The sequence below is a fragment of the Corylus avellana genome, chromosome ca4 (genome assembly GCF_901000735.1).
Source record: "Corylus avellana chromosome ca4, CavTom2PMs-1.0".
Lineage (NCBI taxonomy): Eukaryota > Viridiplantae > Streptophyta > Magnoliopsida > Fagales > Betulaceae > Corylus > Corylus avellana.
The window spans coordinates 34618840-34624926 of record NC_081544.1 but is presented as its reverse complement, the minus strand read 5'-3'; positions in this window follow the sequence as shown (position 1 = coordinate 34624926).

The following is a 6087-nucleotide window of genomic DNA, read 5'->3' as shown; positions in this document are numbered from 1 at the left end:
TGTTCTTTATAGCAAAAACAAAGTAATTACAGTTTTCGGACTAAAGAAATTGCAGGTTTACTGTTGAAAAAAAGGAGTCATCTAGCTTTAGAAAATTAGAAAATCCAGTCCATGGAAGACAAGATCAAAAGTTACTTCAGTTTCTTACAAAAAAAAAAAAAAAAAAAGTTACTTCAGATACATGCTTTTTAAATGATTTTTTTTTTTTTTTGCTTTTTTGCTTTTTTTATCAAAAAAAAATTATGAAAAAAATTATGATGTGACAATTTTTTTTTAATGTGATATAAATGTGACAAATTTATTTTTTATTTTACTTTTTTTAAAAAAAATTATCTTTCTCTATTTTAGTTACTTATTTTTTCGAAATATCTATTAGTTATACACAACTCAGTATTTTAGCTTTTAACTTTTATTATTCAATTAAAATATATTTTTTTTCAAAAAAATTTTTATTGTTTCTTACAGAGTGACTTAAGACTGATCATAAAAATTTAATTGAAAATGTCAAAAAAGAAGAAGGTAAAACTCCTGATAATAAGGGTTCGTTTGGCATTGCGATTTCATAGATTAAAAAAAAAAAAGTGATTTTAAACCAAATCTCCAAAAATTGATTGCTTGAAATTGTGTTTTTAAAAAATTACGATTTGAAAACGCAGAAATTTAAAAACTAATATGTGATTTCAAAATATTACTTTTTGAAATCACAAATCTAAACACACTCTAAGTTAGACGTTAAACAACATAATAAGCAAATTAATTAGAATGGGTCCTCGTTGAGAAAACAATAATCTTAGACAGAATATTTTCACTCTTGAAAATAAGATCAAGAAACTTCAAGACCGTTCCGAAACAGAACAACAAATTCTTGACATTTCTAAACAAATACAAAACTTTGATAAGACCCTTGAAACGGCCGGAATAAAAGAAATTCAGAAGGACTCACAAAAAATAAAAATAAAATTATCATATGTCTCTTAACATGTGAAAAACATTTATTTTTTTAACAGAATTTCCTTATAACTCTGTTAGTGATATATATATTAAGAAAACATGTATTTTTTATATGCTAAAAGAACACATTCTTCTCAACCATTTAAACAAACCTTATCAGTAATTATTTTCAGGGGAAACTTCACTAAGGCCCCCTGAACTTCCGGCCGATTTTGCAGACCCCCCCTAGACTTCAAAAACTCTCATTTTGGACCCTTAAACTTTCATTTTCGCTCACTTTGAACCCCTCCGTCAATTTTCAACGTTAGATTTAACGGTTTGACTTTTTTATACCCATTATACCCTTTGTTAAAACTACACCGTTTTGGATCCCTAAAAATTACAACTCACCTAGCCCAAAACGACGTCGTTTTGGGCATTAATTTTTTTTTTTTTAAAAAAAGCAAAATATATATATATTTATTTTTAAAAAAGTAATATCGGGGTGGCTCGATACCCCTTATTAAAATAGGGTGGCGGGACCACCCATTCTTAACCAAGAATGGCTGGAGACCCTGTGGATTCGACCACCCCATGGCCAAGGGAGGTAATCCGGCCACCCCACTTGGCCGAGAGTATGGGATGGTGAGTACCCCAACCCCATGGGGTGGTCAGGCCACCCAATGCACCGATCCCCCCCCCTTTTTTTTTTTTTTGCCAAGGGGGTGGCCACCCGCTGGCCATGGGGGTGGGTGAGACCACTGGTCGGCGGGGGTGGCTCCGACCACCCCTTAATAAATAAGTGGTCCGGCCACCCGTTTTAGCCAAGCCGATCCTTCTCCCAACCCCACTTTTTTTTTTTCCAAAAAAAAAAAAAAAACTAATGCCCAAAACGACACCGTTTTGGGCTGGGGTGGGTGCTGTAGTTTTGGGCATTTTCGGAATTTCAAGTGGGCTGGGTAGGGGTATAATGGGCATTTAACATTGAAAACTAACATATAGGTCTAAAATGAGAGAAAATAGAAGTTTAAGGGTCCAAAATGAGAGTTTTTGAAGTTCAGAGGGGGTCTGCAAAATCGGCCGGAAGTTCAGGGGGCCTTAGTGAAGTTTCTCCTTATTTTCATAAAGTTTGTAATATTGATGATCACGACTCGCTTCCTTTTTTTTCTTTTTTCTTTTTTCTTTTTTCTTTTTTCTTTTTTTTCTTTTACCAAATTATTGATAAAAGAGGAGTGGATGAAGTTTGTCCAGAATAATCCCAACTTTCCAACTTCAAAGGAGTAATCCAAACCCACGATCCCTTTAGATTGGAGCAGAACATGGGAAACAAAAGGAAAAGACAGTAATTATACAAATCTCTAAGATTCACATGGATAAAGCGTAGCTTTGGGCACAAAATGGGAAAAAAGCAACCAAGTAGCTAGACAACTGATTTTCTCTTTTTCTTTGTGGCACAGAAATTTATTCCAAATTAAATCGTAGAAATTTAATTTAGCTTATAAATTTGTTACGTGCTATTTAATATATGAGAAATACATATTTTTTTAATTAATATGTGCTTCTTATATATGCATAAAGGACATATGACAATTAATTGTCTTCTTCTTCTTTTTTTTTTTTTTTTTTTTTTTGATGAATTGAGAATTCTGTTTGATCAGATAAATACCAACTAATATCATTAATCATGCTGTTTGGAACAAAAAACACCAGTTTTAAGGTTAACTTAACCCAAATTCTAAATCATCAAACATCATAAAATACTAAGTAATTCTATAAATCCTTCTTGTGTCCCTCCAATAATGATGTGGTTCTTAAAATTACTATTTAATCAAAATTTAATAATGATCAAGCACAAACTCAATGGTGATTTTAAGAGCCACATCATTATTGTAGGAACACAAGAGGAACTTGTATCATTACTCACAAAACACCTCAACGAATCCTCCTGAATTTGATCCTAAGTTCGAGATTGTAGAAAAGGGTGAAGATGTTTAAAATAACTTGATTTGTTGCCTCTGGCTTTCGCTTGTGAGAATTTTGGGTTTCTAGAGTTTTTTCCGCTGGTATGGTGAGAGAGGCGAGAGAGAGGCAAGAAAAATATGGGGTTAAAAAATAATAAATAAATTATTGAAAAATAATACTTTAAAGAAAGTAAAGAGTGAAATAGATAATCTGCTGAAGTTTGTATTGAAAAACTATTGGATAAAATAATTATAATTTTTTTTTTTTTTTAAAAAAAAAGTGTATTTTGAGCGGCTAAAGTAGTTACTCTTGCTGGAGAGGCTCTACTAGAAAGATCATGAACTACTGTGTTATATGAAGAAAAAAAAAAATGTTAAAAGAGATTTAATAAGGCACCTCAATAAATGGATTAATTTATGCAGCCATGATATCAAATAAATTTAGAACTTACCACCCTCTCCCATTCTTTCATCTTCAAAGCAATTCTTTATAAGGAGTTAAAAGGAGGAAATATAACATAACGTAAGATAGCTAGATTAGTTTGTATGAATGGCAGAATAAAATATCATGTAATCCAATATGTCTTTCAAGCATGTGCAATAAATTCGCTTTCTCCTAAATTAGTAACATTGTAGAATCATTTTGCCGCATATATGTTAATATATCATATATACGAGGAATCTTATATATCACACCAGTACTATCTCAGTATGTTATCAATCTATCCTTAGTCCAATCATTGTTAAAAATTAAAAAATAAAAATTTGATGATGAACTCGTAATGCCACATCAACCTATTGAAATAGTGATGGGATAAATAGCGTTTGACACATTCATGGAGGGAGGAAGGTAGAGCCTCCTCACGGGTCAGCGTTGAGCAAAGAAAGACAAGGAGAGACAACTCTCCGATTTATAGGTTAATTTAGAAGGAAGTTTTTCAACAATGAAGAATTAATATACTTACCAGCTTGAAGGCCATAATTGCAAGTATTCTTTATTTCTTTGTTTTAATTTGTTGTAAACTTTAGCTTCAGTTTTATGCCAAATTCTTCTCCTTAGCGATCAATTTATTGAACTGTTACTTTATTTCTCTCTCAATCTGCATAGGCATGTTCGATCTGCCTTTTGACAAAACAATGCGCGACCAGAATTGTGGCCTTGTTGGCCAAAGGGCTCCAAAGCAAAGCATACTTTATCCACTTTTTTGTGAGAATAACATTTCTCCTTTGGACACATATTTGTAATATATGACTATAGGTTGCAATTCGTGCTTGCGTGTTAGGTTTGAAATGTGTCAAAATATTGATGTAAAACTATATTAGTTAATCATAACTCAACTCACTTAATTAATTAGGCCGGACCTCTCAAGTTTAACTCGCTAATTTTGTGTTAGTTCATGTCGGGTTCGTGAATCATGTCAAAAATTGTTACTCATAAATGTCGCATGTCGAGTTCAGATCGTGTTGAGGTCAATGTATAAAACTTTATAGGTCAACTCTAGCCCCAACTAATTTAATTAAACGTTTCAAACCCATTCTCTTTAATTCATTATTTCGTGTTGAGTGTCTGCTCTATTACGAGACAAAGCCAAGCAACTCATATCCACCTTTGCAAGTATAAGGGCTTGATATCAATTTCTAGCGGTTGAATCGTAGAGTTTTAGATCTTGCTTAGGTCCCCAACAGACTACTCAGTCCACAAGAATGGATTTTACAATAAAACTAAGATCTGTTTTCTTTTTGTTCAATTAAGCATTCTAACAAAAGGGTTGTAAATAAATCAGTTCGTTCAACAACCTGCTTGATACTCGCTTGGTTTAACTTGACTCAAACTCAAGCTTGATATTGTACAAATCCGCTCGTTGTTATGAAAATCTGCTCAATTAGTAAATGATACATACTTGACTCGCTCAAGAAAACTCGATAAGAGTTTGCAAGCTCATCTCGTTTAAGGCTTAACCAGTTCGTTTGCCCGACTCGTTAGTTTGTTCATATATATATATATATATATATATATAACTAAAAATTAGTTATATAAATTTAATTATATATATTAGTAATTAAGTAATATATGTAATATAAATTACTTGATATTTATATTTATACTATAGATAAATGTTTATAGGTTGTTTTAAAATTCGGGCCTGAACTCTGCTAGTATCATCATACATTAAAGAATTTAATAGCTTAGCTCGAGTTCGAGTTGAGCTCAGCTTGGCTTGAATAGCATTCTCAACAAATAAACTCGAGTTCGCTTGAATTTTAAATGAGCCGAGCTTGAACATACATTGAATTAGGGGTGAAATAGCGGTTGCGGTTAGCGGTTAGTGGCTAAAACCGCTAACCGCACCCGCCTAGGCGGTTAGTAAATTTTACTAACCGCCTCCGCTAACCGGGTAGCGGTTAACCGCCTAGGCGGTTAACCGCCCGGTTAGCGGTTAACCGCTTTGGAATAACCGCTTTTTTTCTAACCGCTTTTTTTGGGCTTTTTTTGGGCTTTTTTCTTTGGACCGATTTTGTTTGGACCGGGTTTGGGCCGGTTTTGGGCTCACTTTAAACATTTTTTTTTCTCATTTTAAACATTTTTTTTTCCCTTTCCATGGCCATTTTAGCATTAAAAATTGCTATATACCAAAATCTTGTTGGCCACCTTCTACAAATCTACACATCATATAATATACAAATAAAATTACAACAAAATCATCACTTCACTTGTAGTCTTATACATAAACTCACAAGCAAGTTCATAAACTCACACATAGAAATAAAATAAAACACAAACAAATTCATAAACTCACAAGCAACCAAAAAAACCAACATATATGGTTAAACTTGAAGCTTGAGGCTCATTTCAATCAACCAAAAAAAGTTCATAAACTCACAACTTATTGTTATTATATATATATAATATATAAATATATATTATATTTAAAAAAAAAGCGGTTAGCGGGTAGCGGTTAGCGGTTAGCGGATTTCCAAAACCTACTAACCGCTAACCGCAACCGCCTAGGCGGTTAGCGGTTTTTACTAACCGCTTTCAAAGCGGTTAGGCGGTTAGGCGGTTAGCGGTTAACGGTTATAACGGTTAGCGGTTGCGGTTAGGCGGTTTTAAATTTCACCCCTACATTGAATAGCTCAGCTCAAATAAGCATCTTCATAAACGAACCAATCTTAAAATCCTAAAGCTCGACTCGGC